The sequence below is a fragment of the Cryptomeria japonica genome, unplaced genomic scaffold (genome assembly GCF_030272615.1).
Source record: "Cryptomeria japonica unplaced genomic scaffold, Sugi_1.0 HiC_scaffold_529, whole genome shotgun sequence".
Classification (NCBI taxonomy): Eukaryota; Viridiplantae; Streptophyta; class Pinopsida; order Cupressales; family Cupressaceae; genus Cryptomeria; species Cryptomeria japonica.
This window is the reverse complement of record NW_026729342.1, coordinates 15,001-30,000: the sequence shown is the minus strand read 5'-3', so window position 1 is coordinate 30,000 and position 15,000 is coordinate 15,001. Positions and strand designations below refer to the sequence as shown.

General features: G+C 60.2%; 1 non-coding gene across 1 annotated transcript; it reads left to right on the top strand.

Moving 5' to 3' along the window:
• Nucleotides 1–10,370: 10,370 nt before the first annotated feature.
• LOC131872163 (5S ribosomal RNA) lies at nt 10,371–10,489 on the top strand. Its single transcript, XR_009370341.1, has one exon. It is a non-coding gene; the product is annotated as a 5S ribosomal RNA (ribosomal RNA).
• The last annotated feature ends 4,511 nt before the right edge of the window (nt 10,490–15,000 follow it).

The window sequence follows — 15,000 nt, the reverse complement described above, 5'->3', positions numbered from 1 at the left end:
GCCCCAACGGCTAGACGGAAGAGGCTTCAGGGCCGCCTAGGAATGGTCCAAGCATCGGACACGCTTGGGGCGACTACCAGTGACAGCCCCCTATCCCGCGATGCGTCCGATACGAAGATGGTTCCAAGGCGGCCGAGGAGCCTCACCGCATAGCAATCGGGGTGCGAGGTGGGGGATGCGGCGAGATGGCCCCAACGGCTAGACGGAAGAGGCCACAGGGCCGCGTCGGAATAGTCCAAGCATCGGACGCGCTTGGGGCGACTACCAGTGACAACCCCTTATCCCGCGATGCGTCCGATACGAAGATAGTTCCAAGGCGGCCGAGGAGCCTCACCGCATAGCAATCGGGGTGCGAGGTGGGGGATGCGGCGAGATGGCCCCAACGGCTAGACGGAAGAGGCTGCAGGGCCGCCTCGGAATAGTCCAAGCATCGGACGCGCTTGGGGCCACTACCAGTGACAACCCCTTATCCCGCAATGCGTCCGATACGAAGATAGTTCCAAGGCGGCCGAAGAGCCTCACCGCATAGCAATCGGGGTGCGAGGTGGGGGATGCGGCGAGATGGCCCCAACGGCTAGACGGAAGAGGCCACAGGGCCGCCTCGGAATAGTCCAAGCATCGGACGCGCTTGGGGCGACTACCAGTGACAACCCCTTATCCCGCGATGCGTCCGATACGAAGATAGTTCCCAGGCGGCCGAGGAGCCTCACCGCATAGCAATCGGGGTGCGAGGCGAGGGATGCGGCGAGATGGCCCCAAAGGCTAGACGGAAGAGGCTGCAGGGCTGCCTCGGAATAGTCCAAGCATCGGACGCGCTTGGGGCGACTACCACTGCCAACCCCTTATCCCGCGATGCGTCCGATACACAGATAGTTCCGAGGCGGCCGAGGAGGTGGGGGATGCAGCGAGATGGCCCCAACGGCTAGACGGAAGAGGCTGCAGGGCCGCCTCGGAATAGTCCAAGCATCGGACGCGCTTGGGGCGACTACCAGTGACAACCCCTTATCCCGCGATGCGTCCGATACACAGATAGTTCCGAGGCGGCCAAGGAGCCTCACCGCATAGCAATCGTGGTGCGAGGTGGGGGATGCGGCGAGATGGCCCCAACGGCTAGACGGAAGAGGCTGCAGGGCCGCCTCGGAATGGTCCAAGCATCGGATGCGCTTGGGGCGACTACCACTGCCAACCCCTTATCCCGCGATGCGTCCGATACACAGATAGTTCCAAGGCGGCCGAGGAGCCTCACAGCATAGCAATCGGGGTGCGAGGCGAGGGATGCGGCGAGAAAGCCCCAACGGCTAGAGGGAAGAGGCTTCAGGTCCGCCTCGGAATGGTCCAAGCATCGGACGCGCTTGGGGCGACTACCAGTGACAACCCCTTATCCCGCGACGCGTCCGATACACAGATAGTTCCAAGGCGGCCGAGGAGCCTCACCGCATAGCAATCGGGGTGCGAGGCGAGGGATGCGGCGAGAAGGACCCAACGGCTACACGGAAGAGGCTTCGGGGCCGCCTCGGAATGGTCCAAGCATCGGACGCGCTTGGGGCGACTACCAGTGACAACCCCTTATCCCGCGACGCGTCCGATACACAGATAGTTCCAAGGCGGCCGAGGAGCCTCACCGCATAGCAATCGGGGTGCGAGGCGAGGGATGCGGCGAGAAGGACCCAACGGCTACACGGAAGAGGCTTCGGGGCCGCCTCGGAATGGTCCAAGCATCGGACGCGCTTGGGGCGACTACCAGTGACAACCCCTTATCCCGCGACGCGTCCGATACACAGATAGTTCCAAGGCGGCCGAGGAGCCTCACCGCATAGCAATCGGGGTGCGAGGCGAGGGATGCGGCGAGAAGGACCCAACGGCTAGACGGAAGAGGCTTCGGGTCCGCCTCGGAATGGTCCAAGCATCGGACGCGCTTGGGGCGACTACCAGTGACAACCCCTTATCCCGCGACGCGTCCGATACACAGATAGTTCCAAGGCGGCCGAGGAGCCTCACCGCATAGCAATCGGGGTGCGAGGCGAGGGATGCGGCGAGAAGGACCCAACGGCTAGACGGAAGAGGCTTCGGGTCCGCCTCGGAATGGTCCAAGCATCGGACGCGCTTGGGGCGACTACCAGTGACAACCCCTTATCCCGCGACGCGTCCGATACACAGATAGTTCCAAGGCGGCCGAGGAGCCTCACCGCATAGCAATCGGGGTGCGAGGCGAGGGATGCGGCGAGAAGGACCCAACGGCTAGACGGAAGAGGCTTCGGGTCCGCCTCGGAATGGTCCAAGCATCGGACGCGCTTGGGGCGACTACCAGTGACAACCCCTTATCCCGCGACGCGTCCGATACACAGATAGTTCCGAGGCGGCCGAGGAGCCTCACCGCATAGCAATCGGGGTGCGAGGCGAAGGATGCGGCGAGAAGGACCCAACGGCTAGACGGAAGAGGCTTCGGGTCCGCCTCGGAATGGTCTAAGCATCGGACGCGCTTGGGGCGACTACCAGTGACAACCCCTTTTCGCGTCGATTTCCGCGACAGATAGTTCCAAGGCGGCCGAGGACTCACCGCATAGCAATCGGGGTGCGAGGCGAGGGATGCGGCGAGAGGACCTCAACGCTAGACGGGAACGAGGCTAGGGGCCGAGGACCCTCGGCCAGACTCGCCCGAATGTCCAAGCATCGGACGCGCTTGGGCGACTACCAATGACAACCCCTTATCCCGCGACGCGTCCCGATACACAGATAGTTCCGAGGCGGCCGAGGAGCCTCACCGCATAGCAATCGGGGGTGCGAGGCGAGGGATGCGGCGAGAAGGACCCAACGGCTAGACGGGAAGAGGCTTCAGGGCCGCCTCGGAATGGTCCAAGCATCGGACGCGCTTGGGGCGACTACCAGTGACAACCCCTTATCCCGCGACGCGTCCGATACACAGATAGTTCCGAGGCGGCCGAGGAGCCTCACCGCATAGCAATCGGGGTGCGAGGCGAGGGATGCGGCGAGAAGGACCCAACGGCTAGACGGAAGAGGCTTCAGGGCCGCCTCGGAATGGTCCAAGCATCGGACGCGCTTGGGGCGACTACCGTTGCCAACCCCTTATCCCGCGATGCGTCTGATACACAGATAGTTCCGAGGCGGCCGAGGAGCCTCACCGCATAGCAATCGGGTTGCGAGGCAGATTATTGGGAAGGGAACCCCCTGGGATGCGGCTCAAGCAGTGCCCAAAGGGACTGGAATGCGGAATCACATCGAGAGACCCAAATGCTATACGAGGGCTCAAATCGAATTATCGATTTGGCCACGACATGGACGCATCGGAACGACTACCTTTGCCGAACCACTCGCAATTGCATCCATACCGAAACCAATAGACATTTCCGTTAGAGCCCTCGCATAGCATTCGGGAATCTCGCATGCCCCTCTAAATCGACCAATGCTGGCGCTCAATGAAAATCCGAGCGCTACCACCGTTCGTAGCGCCAGCATTGGTCGAGTTAGAGGGGCACGGGGAGAATGCTCCAGTCAACACCTCCCCTATATAAGTTATTTGTCCGATTCTCGCACAACCGTAGTCTGCCTGCTCGAATCAAACAACGGTCCCAGATTCCGACTTCCGTTCCGTAGAGACCCAAAAGCTAGATGGAGGCTCGCAAGAAAGAGAGTCGGCGCATAGCAATCGGGTTTCTCGAACGTTTAGGGACCGAGCTCACTTGCGGATAGGGCAAAATCCGCCAAGCAACCCAAAAGCTAGACGGGGGCTCGAATCGAATCGCCTAGGCGGCCACAACAACGACGTGTTGGATCGACTACCAGTGCCAAACCATTCAGCAAGACTAGTCTGTGTCGAGGCCGGATAGAGATTCTCAGAGAGCGCCCGCATAGCATTTAGGAGACCTGCCGCGTCCCTCACACTCGACAAATGGTGGTGCACGTTTATAAATCCGAGCGATCCCAACCCTTTCAAGCACCAACATCGGTCGAGATAGAGGGGCACGGAGGGGGCTGCGTGAGACAACACAGTCCCCTATATAAGTTATTTGTCCGATTCTCACACATCCGAAGAATGGTCATCAAATCGGACAACAGCCCAAACTTCCGACTTCCGTCCCAGAAAGCCCAAGAGCTATCTAAAACGTTCATGGCCGGAACTCGATCGCGGCTATACCAGTCCGCCAAGCAACCCAAAAGCTAGACTGGAGCTCTAGTCGAATCACCTCTGTGGCCATTGCAAGGACGTGTTGGAGCGACTACCATTGCCGAACCATTCCGCAGGTCGAGTCCATACCAAGGCCGCATAGAGATTCACGATGAGCTCCTGCATAGCAATCAGGAGACTTGCCGTGTCCATCACAATCGATAAATCCTGGTGCAAGATTTTTGCATCCGAGCGCTCCAACCAGTCGAGCACCAGCATCAATCGACATAAACGGGCACGGGGGGAGGATGCTCGAGAACACTACCTCCCCTATATAAGTTATTTGTCCGATTCTCAAGCAGCCGAAGTCTGGTCATCGAATCGGGTCAAAGACCACAACTTCCGACTTTACCCACAATGCAAGTCATCGAATCGAACATCGGCCCCCGAGTCGGACTCCATGCGTATGTCAGGTCATCGGACCCAAATTCCGCCTTCCTGCGCATGGCGGGCCATCAATATCAACTCGGTCATCGGACCCAAACTCCGCCTTTTTGCGTATGGCACGCCTTCAAATCGGTCATCGGACCCAAATTCCGCCTTCCTGTGCATGGCGGGCCATCAACATCAACTCGGTCATCGGACCCAAATTCCGCCTTTCTGCGCATGGCACGCCATCAACTCGGTCATCGGACCCAAATTCCGCCTTCCTGCGCATGGCAGGTCATCGGACACAAATTCAGACCTCGCCAATATGCCTACGTATCGAATCGGTCATCGGACCCAACTTCCGACTTCATCCATACTGTAGGGTCTTTGAGGTTGGCGCGGTGCGCTCAACCCAGGGAGTCGACCCATCGAAGCATACACCTCCCCTATATAAGCTATTTGTCCGATTCCCACACCTGTGTAGTTTGCACCTCTGACCAGGACATCGACCCCAACTTCCGAACTCGACTGCAACGACGGCACCAGCGCCTTGGTGCGCACCTTGCGACGCACAGTCCCAACATTCGCCTTCCTGCACATGGCAGGTCATCGGACCCAAATTCCGACCTCGCGAGTATGCCTACATATCGAATCGGTCATCGGACCCAACTTCCGACTTCATCCATACCGTAGGGTCTTTGAGGTTGGCGCGGTGCGCTCAACCCGGGGAGTCGACCCAACGAAGCATACACCTCCCCTATATAAGCTATTTGTCCGATTCCCACACCTGTGTAGTTTGCACCTCCGATCAAGACATCGACCCCAACTTCCGAACTCGCCTCCAACGACCGAACCAGCGCCTTGGTGCGCACCTTGCAACGCACAGTGCCAACATTCGCCTTCCTGCACGTGGCAGGTCATCGGACCCAAATTCCGACCTCGCGAGTATGCCTACATATCGAATCGGTCATCGGACCCAACTTCCGACTTCATCCATACCGTAGGGTCTTTGAGGTTGGCGCGGTGCGCTCAACCCGGGGAGTCGACCCAACGAAGCATACACCTCCCCTATATAAGCTATTTGTCCGATTCCCACACCTGTGTAGCTTGCACCTCCGATCAGGACATCGACCCCAACTTCCGAACTCGACTAAAAAGACCGCACCAGCGCCTTGGTGTGCACCTTGCAACGCACAGTGTCAACATTCGCCTTCCTGCACATGGCAGGTCATCGGACCCAAATTCCGACATCATGAGCATACCTACTAATCGAATTGGTCATCGGACCCAACTTCCGACTTCATCCATACCGTAGGGTCTTTGAGGTTGGCGCGGTGCGCTCAACCTGGGGAGTCGACCCATCGAAGCATACACCTCCCCTATATAAGCTATTTGTCCGATTCCGACACCTGTGTAGTTTGCACCTCCGCTCAGGACATCGACCCCAACTTCCGAACTCGCCTGCAACGACCGAACCACGCGCCTTGGTGCGCACCAAAAGTGCGCACTTTTGGAGGGCACTTTTGTGCGCTCCAAAGGTGCGCACTTTTGGAGGGCACTTTTCTGCGCTCCAAAGGTGCGCACTTTTGGAGGGCACTTTTTGGAGGGCACTTTTCTGCGCTCCAAAGGTGCGCACTTTTGGAGGGCACTTTTTGGAGGGCACTTTTCTGCGCTCCAAAGGTGCGCACTTTTGGAGGGCACTTTTTGGAGGGCACTTTTCTGCGCTCCAAAGGTGCGCACTTTTGGAGGGCACTTTTTGGAGGGCACTTTTCTGCGCTCCAAAGGTGCGCACTTTTGGAGGGCACTTTTTGGAGGGCACTTTTCTGCGCTCCAAAGGTGCGCACTTTTGGAGGGCACTTTTCTGCGCTCCAAAGGTGCGCACTTTTGGAGGGCACTTTTTGGAGGGCACTTTTCTGCGCTCCAAAGGTGCGCACTTTTGGAGGGCACTTTTTGGAGGGCACTTTTCTGCGCTCCAAAGGTGCGCACTTTTGGAGGGCACTTTTTGGAGGGCACTTTTCTGCGCTCCAAAGGTGCGCACTTTTGGAGGGCACTTTTGTGCACTCCAAAGGTGCGCACTTTTGGAGGGCACTTTTCCTGTGCTCCAAAGGTGCACACCTAGGTGAGCACCTTCGACCACACCTTGTAGCACACCAAACTCTGACTTTCGACTTCATCCGCAATGCAGGGTCTTTGAGGTTGGCGCAATGCGCACAACCAGGGGAGTCGACCCATCAAACCCAACACCTCCCCTATATAAGCTATTTGTCTGATTCTCATACATGCGTAGCCTGCAGGAGCAATTAGGACATCGACCCCAACTTTCGGCTTCTAAACGAAAACAAGGTCTTTGAGGTTGGTGTAATGCGAACAACTAGGGGAGTCAACCCATCAAACCCAACACCTCCCCTATATAAGCTATTTGTCTGATTCTCATACATGTGTAGTCTACAGGAGCAATTAGGACATCGACCCCAACTTTTGACTTCTTAACGAAAACAAGGTCTTTGAGGTTGACGTAATGCGCACAACCAGGGGAGTCGACCCATCAAACCCAACACCTCCCCTATATAAGCTATTTGTCCGATTCTCATACATGTGTAGCCTGCAGGAGCCATTAGGACATTGACCCCAACTTTTGACTTCTTAACGAAAACAAGGTCTTTGAGGTTGGCGTAATGCGCACAACCAAGGGAGTTGACCCATCAAACCCAACACCTCCCCTATATAAGCTATTTGTCTGATTCTCATACATGTGTAGCCTGCAACAACGATTAGGACATCCACCCCAACTTCTGAATTCGTCTGCGTTGACCGCACCAAAGGTGCACGCCTTGGTGCTCACCAAAATCCGACTTCCGACTTCTTCTGCTATGCGGGGTCTTTGAGGTTGGCGCAGTGCGCACAACCAGGGGAGTCAACCCACCGAATGCAACACCTCCCCTATATAAGCTATTTGTCTGATTCTCATACATGCGTAGACTGCAGCAATGATTAGGACATCCACCCCAACTTTTGACTTCTTAAACAAGACAGGGTCTTTGAAGTTGGTGCAGTGCACACAACCAGGGGAGTCGACCCATCAAACGCAACACCTCCCCTATATAAAGCTATTTGTCCGATTCTCATACGTGTAGTCTGCAGCAGCGATTAGGACATCGACCCCAACTTCCGAATTCGTTTGCATTGACCGCACCAAAGGTGCACGCCTTGGTGTGCACCCTGGAGTGCACTTTGGTGCTCACCTCGGTGCACACTTTGGTGTGCACCTCGGTGTGCACCAAAGGTGCGCACCTTGGAGCGCACCAAAGGTGTACACTTTGGAGCGCACCACATAGGGTCTTTGAGAGGTTGGCGCAGTGCGCACACCAAGGTGGGTGTTGAGGTGCGTGCCGAGGTGGGTGGGTGCTAGGGTGCGCTCCATGGTGGGTGCCAGGGTGGGTGCGTGCTAGGGTGGATTCCAAAGAGGGTCATAGGGTGGGTGCCAAGGTGGGTTGGTGATATAGTGGGTTCAAAGGTGGGTACTAGGGTGGGTTCCAAGGTGGGTCACAAGTTGGGTGCCAGGATGCGTGGGTGTTAGGTTGGGTGCCAAGGTGGGCTCCTGCGTGGGTGGGTGCTAGGGTGGGTTTCAAGGTGGACGCGAGGGCGGGTGCCAAGGTGGGTAACAAGTTGGGTGTTAGGATGGGTGAGTGCTAGAGTGGGTGCCAAGGTGGGTGGGTGCTAAGGTGGATGCCAAGGTGGTTCACAGGGTGGGTGGGTTCTAGGGTGAGTTCCAAGGTGGGTCACAGGTTCAGTGCTAGGGTGGGTGTCAAGGCGGGTGTCGAGGTGCCTGGGTGCTAGGGTGTGGATGCCAATGTGGGTCATAGGGTGGGTACTAGGGTGGGCTGCAATGTGGGTGCCAAGGTGGGTAACATGCTCGGTGGGTTCTAAATTGGGTGCCAGGGTGGGTGTGCACCCACCTTGCCCGAGGTGGGTGCCAAGGTGCCAGTGTGGGTGGGTGCTAAGGTGGATGCCAAGGTGGGTGAGAAGGTGGGTGATAGGTTGAGTGGTAGGATGGGTGGGTGCCAAGATGGGTCACAGGGTGGGTGCAAGGGTGGGTAGGTGCTAGGGTTGGTGTCAGGGTGGGTGGGTGCTAGGTTGGGTTCCAAGGTGGGTGCGAGGGTGAGTGTCAAGGTGGGTCACAGGTTAGGTGCTAGGATGGGTGAGTGCTAGGGTGCAAAGGTGCCAGGGTGGGTGCTAGGATGGGTCGATGCTAGGGTGAGTGGCAAGGTGGGTCCACAAGTGTCAAGGTGGGTGCCGAGGTGGGTGCCAAGTCGGCGACTGCTATGGTGGATGCCAAGGTGGGTCACGGGGTGGGTGCCAAGTTGCTAGGTTGGGTTCCAAGGTGGGTGCCAACGTGGGTGCTAGGGTGCGTGGGTTAAAGGGTGTGTCACAACGTGGGTGCCAGGATGGGTGCGCACCCACACTGGCCAAGACGGGTGCGGGTGCAAGGTTGGGTTCCAAGCCCGGTCACAGGCTGGGTGCTAGGATGGGTGGGTGCCAAGGTGGGCACCAGGGTGGGTGCACCCACCCTGGCCAAGGTGGGTCACGGGGTGGGTCCTAGGGTGGGTAACGGGGTGGGTACTAAGGTGCGTGCCAAGGTGGGTCATAGGGTGGGTGCCAAGGTGGGCACCAGGGTGGGTGTGCACCAACCCTAGCCAGGGTAGGTCACGGGGTGGTTGTCGGGGTGGGCGTCAAGGAGCCAAGGTGGGTGGCAAGTAGCCAAGTTGCGTGCCAAGGTGGGTGTCGGGGTGGGTGCCAAGGATCCAAGGTGGGTGCCAAGGAACCAAGGTGGGTGTCTGGGTGGGTGCCGAGGTGGGAGCCAGGGTGGGTCCCAAGGTGAGTGCAAAGGTGGGTGCCAGGGTCAAGGTGAGTGCCAATGTGGGTTCCAAGGTGCCAGGGTCAGGGTGAGTGCCAATGTGGGTTCAAAGGTGCTAAGTTGGGTGCGAGGTTGGGTGCGAGGGTGGGTGGGTGCCAAGGTGTGCTAGGTGGAAGCCCGGGTGGGTCGGCATCCCATGGGTGTCGAGTTGGGTGCCTGATGGGTGCTTCTTGTCAAGTTTTAGTCGTCGGGACTCATTTCGAGCCTTAGAGGTCGTTTCTTGTCCGGTTGCCCTGTCTTCGACCTGGGAACCCAATTTTGGTCCTCGGGTCCCATTTTTTTTTGTCTCGCATCCCACTTTTGGCCTGTGGCCTTTTCGGGGTCGATTCTCGTTTTGGGCATCAGAGCATGTTTCTTCTCCTAAAACCCAATATTTGTTTATTAAGTCTCGGAACACATTTTTGTTCTCGTGGACCCATCATGGGTCTTGGAACGCATTTGTGGTCCTTGGGTCCCATTTTGCATCCCGAAACTTGTGTTTTGGTGCTTGATCCCTATTTTGGGTGCCCACCTTGCACCAAGTGCGCACCCGGGGCAAACCGAGCGCCTTGGTGCACCGGGGCAAGATCGAGCGTGCACCCGAGGCGCCCCGAACATGCACCAAGGTGCACTCGGCCCACATGTGAGCGCAGGTCGTTGCGCCCGAGGTGGTGTGTGGGCACCGCGTTGCAGACGGGACACTGCACGCACACGACGCCCCCTCCAGGTGCACGCACGTAGGCCGGTGCCGGGTGCACACCCGACGCCCTAGCAAGGTGCGCGCACCCGGGCAGGGCTCACACTTGGCGAACGGGGCGCACTTCGCGAGGGAGGGTGTGCACCTCGACGGGGGTGGGTGGCCGGGGTGGATTCGCACGTGGGTCGCGGTTTGCTGCTAAGTACACACTGCGACAAGCTCATAACGGGTGCGATCATACCAGCGTTAGTGCACCGGATCCCATCAGAACTCCGCAGTTAAGCGCGCTTGGGCCGGAGTAGTACTGGGATGGGTGACCTCCCGGGAAGTCCCGGTGTTGCACCCTTTTTTAGTTTTTCGCCGGGCGTCGCAATGCTATTTGAATAAACCTTTTGCCCGTTTGCGTTCTCGTCGGGGCCGGGCCGGGCCGGGGTGCGCTGCCCGCACTACCGCGCGCGCGGGGGCGACACCGAGCGCGCACCCGAGGCGCCCCGAGCACACAGGCCACGGTGCAACCCGGGCGTTGTGCGCGCACCCCGGTGCGCCCGAGGTGCTGCGCGCGCACCCAGGTGAAATCGGTGTGCACCTCGGCCAGTGCGCGCTCGGCTCGAGTCGCGCACGTTGGCCAAGGTGCACGGTGATGTTTCTTACTCTAAGGTTCCGCACCAGACGCCCGGGACAGGTGAGCGAAGCTGGGCGGGGCCGGGTGCGCGGCCGGGGCAGGTGCACGCAGCTGGAGAGAGCTTTGGAGCACACTTCGGAGCGCACCAATGATGCGCTCCATTCAAAAGTTTCCTGAAAAGGCAAAAAAAGTTGAGATTATAGAATTTCCCACTTGAGAGATTGTAAAAAAAAAAAATTTAAAATGAAGGAAACGCGGGTGCCAAGGTGTGCGCAGCCCAGCCAAGGTGTGCGCACCAAGGCGCCCACCCTGGCGAAGGTGCACGCAAGGTGCGCACCCGAGGCAAACCGGACAATTAACCCAACTTTCGACTTCGCGCGCACCTTGGAGCGCACTTCGGAGCGCTCCTTGGTGCGCACCAATCTTGGGCACCTCGGAGTGCACCATGGCGCCCACCAAGGTGCGCACCCGGGGCAAACCGAGCTCCGACTTCGTGCGCACCTTGGAGCGCACGAAAGGTGCGCACCATGGCGCCCACCAAGGTGCGCAGCCCAGCCAAGGCGTGCGCATCAAGGTGCGCACCCTGGCGAAGGTGCGCACCCGGGGCAAACCGAGCTCCGACTTCGTGCGCACCTTGGAGCGCACAAAAGGTGCGCAACCCAGCCAAGGTGTGCGCACCCCGGTCAAACCGAGCTCCGAATCGTGCGCACCAGAGGTGCACGCCATCGTGCGCACCTTGGAGCACACTTCGGAGCCCTCCTTGGTGCGCGCCGATGTTGCGCACCTCGGAGCGCACCCGGGGAAAACAATGCAATTAACCCGACTTTCGACTTCGTGGGCACCTCGGAGCGCTCTCGGGTTCGCACCTCGGAGCACACCGAGGTGCGCACCTTTGATGCGCTGCCTTCACCAATTTCCAGAAAAGGCAAGAAAACATTGAGAAGGTGTGCGCACCGAGGTGCCCACCCTGGCGAAGGTGCACGCGAGGTGCGCACCCGGGGCAAACCGGGCTCCGACTTCGTGCACGCCGCACCTTGGAGCACACTTCGGAGCGCTCCTTGGTGCGCACCAGGGCGCGCAACCCAGCCGAGGTGCCCACCCCGGCGAAGGTGCACGCGAGGTGCGCACCCGGGGCAAACCGGGCTCCGACTTCGTGCACGCCATGGTGCCCACCGCGGCGAAGGTGCACGCGAGGTGCGCACCCGGGGCAAACCGGGCTCCGACTTCGTGCACGCCGCACCTTGGAGCACACTTCGGAGCGCTCCTTGGTGCGCACCATGGTGCCCACCAGGGCGCGCAACCCCGCCGAAGGTGCACGCGAGGTGCGCACCCGGGGCAAACCGGGCTCCGACTTCGTGCACGCCGCACCTTGGAGCACACTTCGGAGCGCTCCTTGGTGCGCACCATGGTGCCCACCAGGGCGCGCAACCCCGCCGAAGGTGCACGCGAGGTGCGCACCCGGGGCAAACCGGGCTCCGACTTCGTGCACGCCATGGTGCGCACCGCGGCGAAGGTGCGCACCCGGGGCAAACCGGGCTCCGACTTCGTGCACGCCGCACCTTGGAGCACACTTCGGAGCGCTCCTTGGTGCGCACCAGGGCGCGCAACCCAGCCGAGGTGCCCACCCCGGCGAAGGTGCACGCGAGGTGCGTACCCGGGGCAAACCGGGCTCCGACTTCGTGCACGCCGCACCTTGGAGCACACTTCGGAGCGCTCCTTGGTGCGCACCATGGTGCCCACCAGGCCGCGCAACCCAGCCAAGGTGTGCGCACCAAGGTGCACGCGAGGTGCGCACCCGGGGCAAACCGGGGTCCGACTTCGTGCACGCCGCACCTTGGAGCACACATCGGGGCGCTCCCGGGTTCGCACCGGCGTTGCGCACCGTGGTGGGCACCTCGGAGCACACCAAGGTGGGCAGCGAGGTGCGCACCTTTGATGCGATGCCTTCACTAATTTCCATAAAAGGCAAAAAAAAAACGAGATTTTAAAATTTCCGTTTTGAAAGATAGTGAGAAAAAGGGAATGCTGGTGCCATCTTGAGCCCGCCCTGGTGCGCAGCCCAGCCAAGGTGTGCGCACCAAGGTGCCCACCCTGGCGAAGGTGCGCGCCCGGGCAATTAACCCAACTTCCAACTTCGCGCGCGCCAGGGTGGGAGCGCACCCAACAACCGGGCCTGGGAAGAGCCAATGCGAGAAACCCCACCAAACGCTCTGACAAAAAAAGAGGGGGCGCTCCAGTAACCCCGCTTCGGAGCGCACCCTGGGCAAACCCAGCCAAGGTGCCCACCCCGGCCAAGGTGCAGGCGAGGTGCGCACCCGGGGCAAACCGGGCTCCGACAACGTGCACGCCGCACCTTGGAGCACACTTCGTAGCGCTCCCGGGTGCGCACCTCAGAGCACACCAAGGTGGGCAGCGAGGTGCGCACCTTTGATGCGCTGCCTTCACTAATTTCCAGAAAAGGCAAAAAAAAAAGGAGATTTTAAAATTTCCGTTTTGAAAGATAGTGAAAAAAACGGAACGCGCGTGCCATCTTGAGCCCGCCCTGGTGCGCAGCCCAGGTAAGGTGCCCACCCTGGCAAAGGTGCGCACCCGGGCAATTAACCCTACTTCCGACTTCGTGCGCGCCAGGGTGGCAACCGGGCCTCGGAAGAGCCAATGCGAGAAACCCCACCAAACGCTCCGACAAAAAAAGAGGCGGCGCTCCAATAACCCCGCTTCGGAGCGCAGCCGGGGCAAACCCAGCCAAGGTGCCCACCCCGACGAAGGTGCACGCGAGGTGCGCACCCGGGGAAACCGGGCTCCGACAACGTGCACGCAGCACCTTGGAGCACACTTCGAAGCACTCCCGGGTGCCCACCGGCGTTGCGCACCGTGGTGGGCAGCGAGGTGCGCACCTTTGATGCGCTGCCTTCACTAATTTCCAGAAAAAGGCAAAAAAAAATGAGATTTTAAAATTTCCGTTTTGAAAGATAGTGAAAAAAAAGGAACGCGGGTGCCATCTTGAGCCCGCCCTGGTGCGCAGCCCAGGCAAGGCATGCGCACCAAGGTGCCCACCCGAGGTGCACACCCGGGGCAAACCGGGCTCCGACTTCGTGCAGGCCGCACCTTGGAGCACACTTCGGAGCGCTCCTTGGTGCGCACCATGGTGCCCACCAGGGCGCGCAACCCAGCCAAGGTCTGCACACCAAGGTGCCCACCCCGGCGAAGGTGCACGCGAGGTGCGCACCCGGGGCAAACCGGGCTCCGACTTCGTGCACGCCATGGTGCCCACCGCGGCGAAGGTGCACGCGAGGTGCGCACCCGGGGCAAACCGGGCTCCGACTTCGTGCACGCCGCACCTTGGAGCACACTTCGGAGCGCTCCTTGGTGCGCACCATGGTGCCCACCAGGGCGCGCAACCCAGCCAAGGTGTGCGCACCAAGGTGCACGCGAGGTGCGCACCCGGGGCAAACCGGGGTCCGACTTCGTGCACGCCGCACCTTGGAGCACACATCGGAGCGCTCCCAGGTTCGCACCAGCGTTGCGCACCTTTGATGCGCTGCCTTCACTAATTTCCAGAAAAGGCAAAAAAAAACGATATTTTAAAATTTCCGTTCTGAAAGATAGTGAAAAAAACGGAACGCGGGTGCCATCTTGAGCCCTTCCTGGTGCGCAGCCCAGGCAAGTTGTGCGCACCAAGGTGCCCACCCTGGCGGAGGTGCGCGCCCGGGGCAAACCGGGCTCCGACTTCGTGCACTGCATGGTGCCCACCAAGGCGCGCAACCCAGCCAAGGTGCCCACCGCAGCGAAGGTGCACGCGAGGTGCACACCCGGGGCAAACCGGGCTCCGACTTCGTGCACGCCGCACCTTGGAGCACACTTCAGAGCGCTCCTTGGTGCGCACCAGGGCGCGCAACCCAGCCGAGGTGCCCACCCCGGCGAAGGTGCACGCGAGGTGCGCACCCGGGGCAAACCGGGCTCCGACTTCGTGCACGCCATGGTGCCCACCGCGGCGAAGGTGCGCACCCGGGGCAAACCGGGCTCCGACTTCGTGCACGCCGCACCTTGGAGCACACTTCGGAGCGCTCCTTGGTGCGCACCATGGTGCCCACCAGGCCGCGCAACCCAGCCAAGGTGTGCGCACCAAGGTGCACGCGAGGTGCGCACCCGGGGCAAACCGGGGTCCGACTTCGTGCACGCCGCACCTTGGAGCACACATCGGGGCGCTCCCGGGTTCGCACCGGCGTTGCGCACCG